This window comes from Ostrea edulis, chromosome 7, assembly GCF_947568905.1.
Source record: "Ostrea edulis chromosome 7, xbOstEdul1.1, whole genome shotgun sequence".
Lineage (NCBI taxonomy): Eukaryota > Metazoa > Mollusca > Bivalvia > Ostreida > Ostreidae > Ostrea > Ostrea edulis.
The window spans coordinates 5,557,019-5,570,263 of record NC_079170.1 but is presented as its reverse complement, the minus strand read 5'-3'; positions in this window follow the sequence as shown (position 1 = coordinate 5,570,263).

The following is a 13,245-nucleotide window of genomic DNA, read 5'->3' as shown; positions in this document are numbered from 1 at the left end:
ACGTATTATGATACAGCAATGTCTGTATGTCTGTCTGTAGATGGGACGTATTATGGTACAGCAATGTCTGTGTGTCTGTCTGTAGATGGGACGTATTATGGTACAGCAATGTTTGTGTGTCTGTCTGTAGATGGGACGTATTATGGTACAGCAATGTCTGTATGTCTGTCTATAGATGGGATGTATTATGGTACAGCAATGTCTGTGTGTCTGTCTGTAGATGGGACTTATTATGGTACAGTAATGTATGTGTGTCTGTCTGTAGATGGGACGTATTATGACACAGCAATACCTGTGTGTCTGTCTGTAGATGGGACGTATTATGGTACAGCAATGTCTGTGTGTCTGTCTGTAGATGGGATATATTATGGTACAGCAATGTATGTGCGTCTGTCTGTAGATGGGATGTATTGTGACACAGCAATGTCTGTTTGTATCTCTGTAGATGGGACGTATTATGGTACAGCAATGTCTGTGTGTCTGTCTGTAGATGGGATGTATTATGGTACAGCAATGTCTGTGTGTCTGTCTGTATATGGGATGTATTATGGTACAGCAATGTCTGTCTGTAGATGGGACGTATTGTGACACAGCAATGTCTGTGTGTCTGTAGATGGGATATATTATGGTACAGCAATGTCTGTGTGTCTGTCTGTAGATGGGACGTATTGTGACACAGCAATGTCTGTGTGTCTGTCTGTAGATGGGACGTATTATGGTACAGCAATGTCTGTGTGTCTGTCTGTAAATGGGATGGATTATGGTACAGCAATGTCTGTGTGTATGTCTGTAGATGGGATGTATTATGGTAGAGCAATGTCTGTGTGTCTGTCTGTAGATGGGACGTATTATGGTACAGCAATGTCTGTGTGTCTGTCTGTAGATGGGATGTATTATCGTACAGCAATGTCTGTCTGTAGATGGGATGTATTGTGACACAGCAATGTCTGTCTGTAGATAGGACGTAAAGCAAAGTTCATTCTTTGTCACCATTTTAATTATTTCATGTTTTGAGGTGGCACTTTTAAGGAAGGAGCACACAGTTTGTGTTTCTGGCTGCAAGAACGGCTCACTCACCCCCGAGTACATAATGTGTACAGGGGGTTATAGTAGGTACCACTCACTCTAAACAGGGATTTCATGTAGGGATTTATTTCTCCCGAGTGTCTTGACATTTACCAGCTGGCAACATATGTGTCTCGATCATCTAAGCCTCATTTACATTCTCAATTTGGGTTATAAATTATCATTTATTTTTTTAGGGACTTGTATGAATGGACAGAAGAATTTTTCTTCACTGGATATCCCTTCATTGCCTGCTGTTGGAGACTGAACACTTTATTGTAAATTGCTGGGTTGTAGCAAACAGTGGGTGTCGTCGCCCTGACAAGAGTCAGAGAAGTATTCATTTTTATTGGAAAAAGTTTAGTTCATGTAAAGAGCATGAAAGCAGATTTTACAGTTATCTCCCTTAGACTATGTAAATTATAATACAGCTCTTGCTAATGATGTTATTTCACCTATTAAATGTTGTTTGAATGTTGTCAATTTGGTTTGTAGTCAAAGATATGAGTTATAGCTGCCTGTATTGTACCAGTTCACATACAGTTACCTACAGAATTAACAGTAGATTACATGTACCTGACGCTCTAGGGATGCATTTATTGCTGTTGGTCTGCATACATCATTGTGTTTCGTCTGTCGTGCATTACCAATTCAACATGTTATATACCTGTCTTTAGATGGGACGTATTATGATACAGCAATGTCTGTATGTCTGTTTGTAGATGGGATGTATTATGGTACAGCAATGTCTGTATGTCTGTCTGTAGATGGGACGTATTATGATACAGCAATGTCTGTATGTCTGTCTGTAGATGGGACGTATTATGGTACAGCAATGTCTGTGTGTCTGTCTGTAGATGGGACGTATTGTGACACAGCAATATCTGTGTGTCTGTCTGTAGATGGGACGTATTATGGTACAGCAATGTCTGTGTGTCTGTCTGTAGATGGGACGTATTGTGACACAGCAATATCTGTGTGTCTGTCTGTAGATGGGACGTATTATGGTACAGCAATGTCTGTATGTCTGTCTGTAGATGGGACGTATTATGGTACAGCAATGTCTGTGTGTCTGTCTGTAGATGGGAGGTATTGTGACACAGCAATATCTGTGTGTCTGTCTGTAGATGGGACGTATTATGGTACAGCAATGTCTGTATGTCTGTCTGTAGATGGGACGTATTATGGTACAGCAATGTCTGTGTGTCTGTCTGTAGATGGGACGTATTATGGTACAGCAATATCTGTGTGTCTGTCTGTAGATGGGACGTATTATGGTACAGCAATGTCTGTGTGTCTGTCTGTAGATGGGACGTATTATGGTACAGCAATGTCAGTGTGTCTGTCTGTAGATGGGATGTATTATGGTACAGCAATGTCTGTATGTCCGTCTGTACATGGGACGTATTATGGTACAGCAATGTCTGTATGTCCGTCTGTAGATGGGACGTATTATGGTACAGCAATGTCTGTGTGTCTGTCTGTAGATGGGACGTATTATGGTACAGCAATGTATGTGTCTGTTTTAAGATGGGATGCACTGTCCTCCATCTGAATGCTTTGTTATGATGTATGAAATGCCCTCTAATACTCGGGTGACCGATATGGCCAGTGAGTAACCTGTTTAGATTTATTGATTGTATCTTGCTTAACGTCTCGCACGAGAATTTTTCACTCGTATGGAGACGTCACCAAGACCGGTGAAGGGCTGCAAATTTAGGCCTATGCTCAGCGCTTACAGCCATTGAGCAGTGAGGGTTCTTTAGCGTGTCACACCTACTGTGACTCGGGACATCTGTTTTAAGGTCATCTCCGAGGACCTATGACATTCACACTTGATGCCGAGCATTTGATGATGGAACTGTCACTACCTATTAATAATTTTAACGACTTAGGTCTGTCACAGCCGGGATTTGAACCCCAGCCTCCCGCATGCGGGGTGAACGTCCAACCTCTCAGCAACCGTGAGGATATCAAGCTGCCTTCTTTTGACAAATTCATGAGGATTTTGATTTGCTCAAACTTTTTTTTACTAGTACCTGTCTGATTTCTGGTCATTCCAGCTCTCATTGTCACTTTGGTTTTTCAGCTCCCTGGGCCTCTTGAGATGGTGACACCCTGCAGTAGGAGCAGTTCCTATCGGTATCTCTTAAAAGCAGACAGAGGTTCTCATAGCATCTGATCCATTGCTGGGGACAAACTTTTGTATGGAGCTGGTAAAATTTCTATCTTTTATTAAGCTTGTTTGAGCTATAAGCTCAAGTGGGCTTTTCTGATCACCCATTGTTTGTCGTACATCTGTTTGTCTGTCTGTCTGTAAACTTATTTTTAAATTCTCTGCAATCACAGAACCCAATTTCAACCAAACTTACTACCGTTAAAGGATTAGAAATCGTTTAAATGAAGGACCTTCAAAGATAATCAACAATTGAAAACAGATAACATTGGGTCATTTAAGAATCGTCTCCATAACTACTGAGCTAGAAATGACGAAACATCTATAAGTCATGTGAAACCTTACTCAGTGATTGGGATAAGCTTAAGGATATGCGGGACGATGATCACGTGATGGTTGCGAATTTATTATAAATTTAGAACTGGACACAGCGTAGTTAAGCTTCCCGAGAAAAATCACAATACTGTACAGACACACTATACGTCGTCATAAAAAAAGTACGTCACGACGTTGTATCGCGGGGAAAATGTCATCATATTTTGTCGTAATTTGCTACCGCTGTAAAGTGTCATCTGTAAATCTGTTGATTGAATTCTTGTCAAATGATAATTTTCATTTTATTTCATAGTAATTGCAAGTCTCTTTTTCATATATATACAATGCATATATTATATATATGTATAGTATGCGCCACAATAATTTTGATATTATAGCCTACAAGTCACCGAAATCGCTCCTGCATCAGCATGCACATGCAATTTGCATCTCTAGGCATTTACAAAAAGAAAGTCAACCGTCTGTAAACAATGACTCAGTGCAAGTGTAAGATGATGATCGTTTGTTGATATTTACTATAGTAGTGTGAAACGTACAAACTATTCAGGTGCTTTTATAATCGATCCTTGTTTGCGAAAAATACCTCTCCCCCTTTATGACGACAATCGTTACTTTTGTTCAAATATTAACGTCCATACTAGGAATGTTTAATTTTTGCAAGCACTTTCATGTAAATATAAGTACGCTTTATCTCTGAAACTATTTCATATTCCAAATTATTTTTACTAACTTTACGAAACACTGCTGCTATATTGGTAACTAATTTTAAAAATATGGCACACGTCGGAATTTATGCGAGAAGCAGACATGTGAAAAAGAAAAAAGTGCAAAGTCACAACATGTGCGATATATAAATACCTTGAAAAATAGCATGGAGATGATTGAGTCAAGCGACACTAGCTACCATGGCCGCGGAAATGCTGTTGATCTAGTAAAGGAAGTAGTAGCTCATATTGACGTTAACTAGACCTATCCCGTGGTTTGAAAGAAGACGTATTGTTTAGAGCTAGACAAGACGTTTTGTTCGAAGCCATGTTTAATATATACATGTATATTTAAAAAAAATAATTTTTAATTTGTTTTCATTAATTAACTCAATTTTTGTTCCATAATTATGAAAATTCTAAATATTTCAATAGGTTCCAAACAAATATAGTTTCTAACAATGTATTTCAAAACAGGCACGAAGAATTAGGCTGCCGCCCCCCCCCCTTTTTTTTAAATTTTGAAGTGCAAATAAATTGAGACTGTACCATCCCCCATTACTTTTAACAGTAGTTGTACATGAAAAGAATATAAGCTTGAAAGTTATTAATAACAAATATTTCGTCAAGCCTAACTCCAAGTGAACATATCAATGTATAACTTCAAGGACGCCTACCTCAAAATCAAGATTAGCTTCACCCCTTCATATTTCTACAGGAAGTTAGGTATATGAATGCAAGGTGAAGATAACGAACAGTGATCAATCTCACAACTCCTACAAGCAATACAAAATAGATAGTTGGGCAAACACGGACCCCTGGACACACCAGAGGTGGGATCAGGTGCCTAGGAGGAGTAAGCATCCCCTGTTGACCGGTCACACCCGCCGTGAGCCCCATATCCTGATCAGGTAAACGGAGTTATCCGCAGTCAAAATCAGTGTCCCAAGAACGGCTTAACAATCGGTATGAAACACGTCAGACAGCATTTGACCCAATGCGAGGTTGTATTGACGAACTAGATCGTTATAACGACCATAGAATTTGCGAAATGCTGACTTCAATCGAGACTGTTGAAATCCCTGTACCATCAACTTGTTTTTCAGTAGCTTACCTCGATTTAAAAACTGACTATACCCAGAACAAGCTCTTGCATATCGAATCAGTTGAGATATGTAAACACCATATGCAGGTGATAATGGAATATTGCTACATAAATGTGGGAAGTTGACGATGGAGAAGCTGAAATCATCCCGTTTGTCATACAGTTGAGTTGTTAGTTTGCCGGTAATGTCTACTTTCAATAAAATATCTAAGTATGAAGCAGAAGTGGACGACTCTGTGGTGTCCTTTATTTCCAGCTTTAATTGCAGTGTTTGCAAAAAAATTCATTGACAAGTTTTTGAGCAGTGCTTCATTTAGTATCTGGACTACCCTGTTTTGGGGTACCAATTTCCACCCCAAATCCTTAAATTTTCTCTATTTCTTATTATATGGTTATGTTTAAGCATTTTATTATTATATATTTTATATTTTACATATATTCTAAAAATTATTGTAAAAGATATAGATAAAAATTCCATCAAATTATTTTTTTGAATTGAAAATGGGAATAATCTTGTAAAATTCACAATTTTCGAAAAGGGGGGTAATTCAAAGCTTATTATCTCCCTTGTATACCTAGAAAGTGGCCATGAAATTTATACACATTGTACAGGACATCCTGGCTTCATGAAAAAAAGATAAAATATTCATTGACGAGTTATTTTTCGCCACATCGTCCCGCATGTCCTTAATGTGACAATGGCGCGTTACCAGCTAGTGTCAATGTGACATTTCTAAAATGAATGCGCCATATTGAAATTTTTATGAGACATTTTAAAATGACAAGTCTGAGAGTCCAGTAAATTATAATCTAAACACTACTGACAGACTGTAATGCCATAGGTAACTTTATCTGAGACGAACACGAACTCACAATTTCCAATGGTTTCCATTCTGCACCAGATGCAAAATATGAGACCATCATTGTATTCAAGCCAGGGGCAGTTCTTCTGCCAAACACGCTGACCATTTTCTTTGTTGCTTTGATTCCTCATACTTCTTAGCACCAACTTTCTCTTCTGTAAGAACTGGTTGTTTCACCGATTTTCAACCAGAAATCACGATCTTAATCGCCGCCGGAAATATGTGCTGGCCCGCCGGGCATGCGCGTATATAATTTTTGGTAGCCCAATCCCGATTTTACTAGCCACGGTCATCGGGCTACCGCTTAATTTCAAAGACTGGCGTAGTGTTTCAATATTCTATGTGCCATTTTTTAAAATTTAATGCGACTATGGTGCAGGGGGCATCCTTATCCCAATCACTGAGCCTTACGGACATATTGTAAATTGTTTGAAGTCTTGTTCCAGGGGATAGGATTAGGGTCACCGGTGCTTAGGAAAGACAAACACAACAGGCCAATGACCCCATTTATAGTAAATCGGAGGGGACATTCTGAAATTTATTGGGCTGAAATAATGTAAATTGAGGCCATATTTTTTCTTACAGAAATTTGTCCATTGTCCGTCATCTTTGTTTTAGGGGTCATCATAAACTTTTCACATGTTCATCTTCTTCTCCAGAACCAGTGGGACAATTTCAACCAAGCTTGACACAAAGCATCCTTGGGTAAATGGAATTCAAGTTTGTTCAAATGAAGGACCACATTCTTCTCCAAGGGGAGATAATAGCAAAATAGTGAAACTACATTAACATCTTTAAAGAATCTTCTTCTCCAGAACCACTGGGCCAATTTCAACCAAACCTGACACAAGGGGATTCATGTTTGTTCAGATGAAGGGTCATGCCCTTTTCCAAGTGGGGTTTAATAGTGAAATAGTGAAAATACATTGACGACTTTTGAAAATCTTCTTCTCCAGAAACAATTGGCCAATTTCATCCAATTATGGCACAAAACATACTTGCAGGGGTAAAGGGGATTCAAGATTGTTCAAATGAAAGATAATCACAAAAATGCAGAAATAGGGTGGTGTTGTTTAAAAATGCTCTTGGCAGGAACCACTGGACCAGAAGAACTTAGATTTACATTAAAGTTTCTTGACATAGAACAAATTTAAGTTTGTTAAAACCAGGATCCCCGGGGATTCATTAGGGCCACAATAGGAGATCAAACTTTTACATTCAAATGTACAGGGAAAATCTTTGAAAATCTTCTCAAGAACCACTATGCCAGAAAAAAATACTAATTTACATGAAAGCCTCCTGACATAGTGCAGATTCAAGTTTGTTAAAATTATGGCGTCCGAGTGTAGGATAGGGCCATATTAGGGGATCACAGTTTTATAGATAAATATATACATGTATAGGGAAAATCTTTTAAAAATCATCTTCTGAAAAATCACTGAGCCAAAAAAGTTTGAATTTACCAGAAAGCTTCCTGACATAGTGCAAATTCAAGGTTTTTTAAAATCATGCCCCCAGGAGAAGGGTGGATTGATTGATTGTATATTGTTTAACGTCCTTCTCGAGGATATTTCACGAGTTCATATGGAAACGACTGGAGAAAGGTGGAGTCACAATAAGGAATCAAAGTTTTGTATACAAATATAAAGGGAACATCTTTAAAAATCTTCTTCTCAATAACTATTGGGCCAAAGAAATTTACATTTACCCGAAAGCTTCCTGACATAGTGCAGATTCAAGTTTATAAGATTCATGGACCCTGGAGGTAGGATGGGGCCACAATAGGGATCAAAGTTTTACATGTAAACATGTGGGGAAATCCTTATATCCTTAGGATAGGAGAACTATTTTCTGAACTTTATGTTGAGACATGATGGGTTGGAGAACTATTTTCTGAACTTTACGTTGGGTGGTGAGGGGGTGAGAACTGATTTCTGAACTTTACTTGGATGGTGAGGGGGTGAGAACTGATTTCTGAAATTTACTTTGGGTGGTGAGGGGGTGAGAACTGATTTCTGAAATTTACGTTGGGTGGTGAGGGGGTGAGAACTGATTTCTGAAATTTATGTTGGGAGGTGAGGGGGTGGGGTGGAGAACTATTTACTGAACTTTACGTCGGGGGATGAGGGGGTGGAGAAATATTTTTTGAACTTTATGTTGGGAGGTGAGGGGGTGGAAAACTATTTTCTGAAATTCATATTGGGAGGTGAGGGATGGAGAACTATTTTCTGAACTTGACGTCGAGACGTGATGGGTTGGAGAACTGTTTTCAGAACTTTATGTAGTGAGTTGACAGGGATGATAACTATTTTATGAACTTTACGTTGAGACAAGAGGGGATGACAGGGTTACATGGTTTTTTTGTAGACGTTCTTGTTCTAATAGCATAATATAATGGTGGGAAGAAATAATTTTGGTTACCTAATGCTTAATGTTGAAATCAATTTTACAGGGTAGCAGTTACTTGAGATGTCCGGCTGATTGATGAGGATAATTTCCCTGAGACTCTAACATTTTGTAGGACTTGGATAGCTCTATTGCTGTAGAAAATGTCAGGTTTGTTAATGAAATTATGTAAATTGTTTTATAACTCATTCAGACAATGGCTGGGACAAATAGTGTTAACCCTTTTTAGCTCATATGAGTTGAAAGCTAAAGTGAGCTATTCTGATCATATTTTGTCCAGCATCAGTCTTTTAGTCTCTTCATACTTTTAACATTTTTGACTTCTTCTCAAGCACCACACAGCTAATATCACTCACCTGATTTTCTTCCGCTTTTTAGCGAAATTCCGCTCTTTACATTTGTGCGATCCGTTAATAAATTTGTATTCCACTTTTTAAAAATAGATATACATGACTATTTTTATCCGGTGAATCTATTTTAGATCCTTTCATACTATCTTTCATCATTGGACGTAACACGCAATTTCATTGGTTCTTGGAAGCTAGTAGTTTATGTTTAACCTATCGTTGGTAGTTTCACTGAGAATGTTGGTCACGGTAAAAATCCGTAATGGATGCCAAACTTCTACGACCTGTGTTGGAGAATATTTCGTAAATTTGACCTATCTCTTACAATTCAATAGTGATGAGCAGCAAGGTTCAAATTTCCCCTGAAGTTTTGAAATATAAGTCAAACTTCAAGGTCAAGATTTCAAAGACAATAGTGTAAAAGGAAAGGTTCTGTCAGAAGGAATCTAAAGGCCGTACTTTAAATAGTTCAGGAGATACTGTCTAAGGTTGGGTTTCTTTAAAACAAATCAGACAGTAAGGTTTAGGTCACAAGGTTGAAATCTCTGGTAATATCAGGAAGGTCTTTTTACATAGAAAGTCGATGTATGAAATATGAGAGCCATATGACTCACAATTCAAAAGTTAGTAGCAATGTTAAAGTAGGGGGCAGATATACAGGACAGGACAATATGCCCCCCCCCCCTCCCCAGCTATAGTCGCAGGGGTATAAAACACTTGAATCCACACACCTGCTACACTTGAAAATGATTTGTTGAAGTGAATTACCTGCACTATCTAAACGTGTTTGCATATTAACATGATTAATGATGACCCTGCTGTTTTTGAGATTAAAAAGAATTTCAAAAACATTTCCTTAAAAACTTGTGTCCATTATTGTGGTTCACCCCCCCCCCCCCCCCCCCCTGAGGACCACATTTGTGATATGATTAATTATGACCTTCTCGTTCTTTTGAAGAAGAAATTTCCTTTATATCTCCATGTAAAACTTTGACCCCTGATGAGGCCCTACACAAACCCAAGGAGGCCATGGTTTTAACAAACTTGTATCTATACTATATCAGAAAACTTTTACCTCAATCTCATTTTTTCTTGCCCAGTGGTTTTTGAGAGATATTTAGCTCACCTGAGCTGAAAGCTCAAGTGAGCTTTTCTGATCGCTTTTTGTCTGTAGTCTGTCTGTCCATCCGTCTGTTAAACATTTACATTTTCAACTTCTTCTCCAAAACCACTGGGCCAATTTCAACCAAACATGGCCAAAAGCATCCTTGGGTGAAGGGCTTTCAAGTTTGTTCAAATGAAGGGCCATATCCCTTTCAAAGGGGAGATAATCACAAAATCGCAAAAATAGGGTGGGGTCATTTAAAAATCTTCTCAAGAACCACTGAGCCAGAAAAGCTGATTTTTACATGAAAACTTTCTGACATATTGCAGATTCAAGTTTGTTCAAATCATGGCCCCCGGTGGTAGGATGGGACCACAAGGGGGATCAAAGTTTTACATACAAATATATAGGAAAAATCTTTAAAAATCTTCTTCTCAAGAACCACTGAGCCAGAAAAGCTGATTTTTACATGAAAACTTACTGACATAGTGCAGATTCAAGTTTGTTCAAATCATGGCCCCTAGGGATAAGATGGGGCCCCAAGGGGGGATCAAAGTTTTACGCACAAATATATAGGGAAAAACTTTAAAAATCTTCTTCTCAAGAACCACTAAACCAGAAAAGCTGATGTTTACATGAAAGCTTCCTGACATAATGCAGATTCAAGTTTGTTCAAATCATGGGCTCCGGGGGGGGGGGGGGGGGGGGGGGGTTGGATGGGGCCACAATAGGGGATCAAAGTTTTACATACAAATATATAGGACAAATCTTCTTCTCAAGAACCACTGAGCCAGAAAAGCTGATTTTTACATGAAAACTTTCTGACATAGTGCAGATTCAAGTTTGTTCAAATCATGGTCCCTGGGGATAAGATGTGGCCCCAAGGGGGATCAAAGTTTTACGCACAAATATATAGGGAAAAACTTTAAAAATCTTCTTCTCAAGAACCACTAAGCCAGAAAAGCTGATGTTTACATGAAAGCTTCCTGACATAATGCAGATTCAAGTTTGTTTAAATCATGGGCTCCGGGGGGGGGGGGGGGGGGGGGGGGGGGTTGGATGGGGCCACAACAGGGGATCAAAGTTTTACATACAAATATATAGGAAAAATCTTCTTCTCAAGAATCACTGAGCCAGAAAAGCTGATTTTTACATGAAAACTTTCTGACATAGTGCAGATTCAAGTTTGTTCAAATCATGGCCCCCGGTGGTAGGATGGGGCCACAAGGGGGATCAAAGTTTTACATACAAATATATAGGAAAAATCTTTAAAAATCTTCTTCTCAAGAACCACTAAGCCAGAAAAGCTGATTTTTACATGAAAACTTACTGACATAGTGCAGATTCAAGTTTGTTCAAATCATGGCCCCTAGGGATAAGATGGGGCCCCAAGGGGGGATCAAAGTTTTACGCACAAATATATAGGGAAAAACTTTAAAAATCTTCTTCTCAAGAACCACTAAACCAGAAAAGCTGATGTTTACATGAAAGCTTCCTGACATAATGCAGATTCAAGTTTGTTCAAATCATGGGCTCCGGGGGGGTTGAATGGGGCCACAATAGGGGATCAAAGTTTTACATACAAATATATAGGAAAAATCTTCTTCTCAAGAACCACTGAGCCAGAAAAGCTGATTTTTACATGAAAACTTTCTGACATAGTGCAGATTCAAGTTTGTTCAAATCATGGCCCCCAGGGGGTAGGATGGGGCCACAAGTGGGGGAGGGGGGTCAAAGTTTTACATACAAATATAGGAAAAAGCTTTTAAAATCTTCTCCTCAAGAACCATTGAGCCAAAGAAGTTGACATTTACATGAAAGCTTTCTGACATAGTGTAGATTCAAGTTTGCAAAGGGTAGTTTGGGCCATAATAGGGACTAAGGTTTTACATGCAAATATATATGGAAAGTCTTCAGATATGGGCCAAGGTGACCAGGTGAGCGATGTGGCTCATGGGCCTCTTGTTAAATGACCCACCAATTTTTGCCTTTTCTTGATTATTTTCCCTTTGACTCTTCATTTGAACAAACGGTACTGCCACTGTGGTCTAGAGATTAAATCGCACGCCCCGCATGCTGAAGGCCGGTGTTCGAATCCTGGCCACAACAGATCTAAGTCGTTAGAACAGGTAGTGACAGTTCCATTGTCAAACGCTCGACATCAGGTGTGAATGTCACGGGTCCTCGGAGATGACCTTAAAAATGGATGTACCATGTCACAGTACATTATAGGTGTGGCATGCTAAAGAACGCTCACTGCTCAATGGCCTTAAAGGGACTGATTCACGATTTTACCCAAAATTTTGTTTTTCACTTTTAATGATCAAAATCTACTGTCTAATGTGTTTGAAAGATTTCACATGAAAATTAAGGTGATACATCATCACAGAAGCTCATTTTAGAGAGTTTATTATTTGTTTTGTAAACAAAGATTTGCGGTATGCTATTGTTTACGAAATTTTCAAAAGAAATGGATATCTATCTAAGTATTATTATATCTTTCACATTTCAAGCATTTTTGGGGTGAAATGTGTCATCTAAAAGTTAAAATGTGTGACTATGCAGAATTAAGATGCATTATATTACAAAATCAATATTTCACTTGTTTGTTTGTTTACATAAAAAGACTCGAGTCTTTGTTTACATAACACATATTTAAGGCTAAAATATTACTTTTATTCTTGCATTCAGAAGGTCAAAATTTTGGATGTCAACATTAAATGAGCTATATTTCTAATGTTTAACATCAAAAATGAAAAATATTTTTATCAAAAATCGTGAACCAGTCCCTTTAAGTGCCGAATATAGGTCTAAATTTAAATTTTAAACAAGATTCTATCAATCATTTGAACAAACATGAATTCCCTTTACCTAAGGATGAATGGTAGCAGTTTTGATTGGAATTGGCCAAGTGGTTGTGGAGAAGAAGATGATAATGTAAAAAGTCAATAACAACAGATAAATTTCAATTGGAAAAGTTCAATTTGTATTGGTTATATTGGCCTGGATAGTTCAGTGTTCAGAGCACCTGCCTATTACATATGTAATACAGGGGTCTCGGGTTTGATTCCCAGTCCAGTCAAACCATTGATATCAGTCTGGATAGTTCAGTGGTTAGAGCAACTGACTAGTAATACA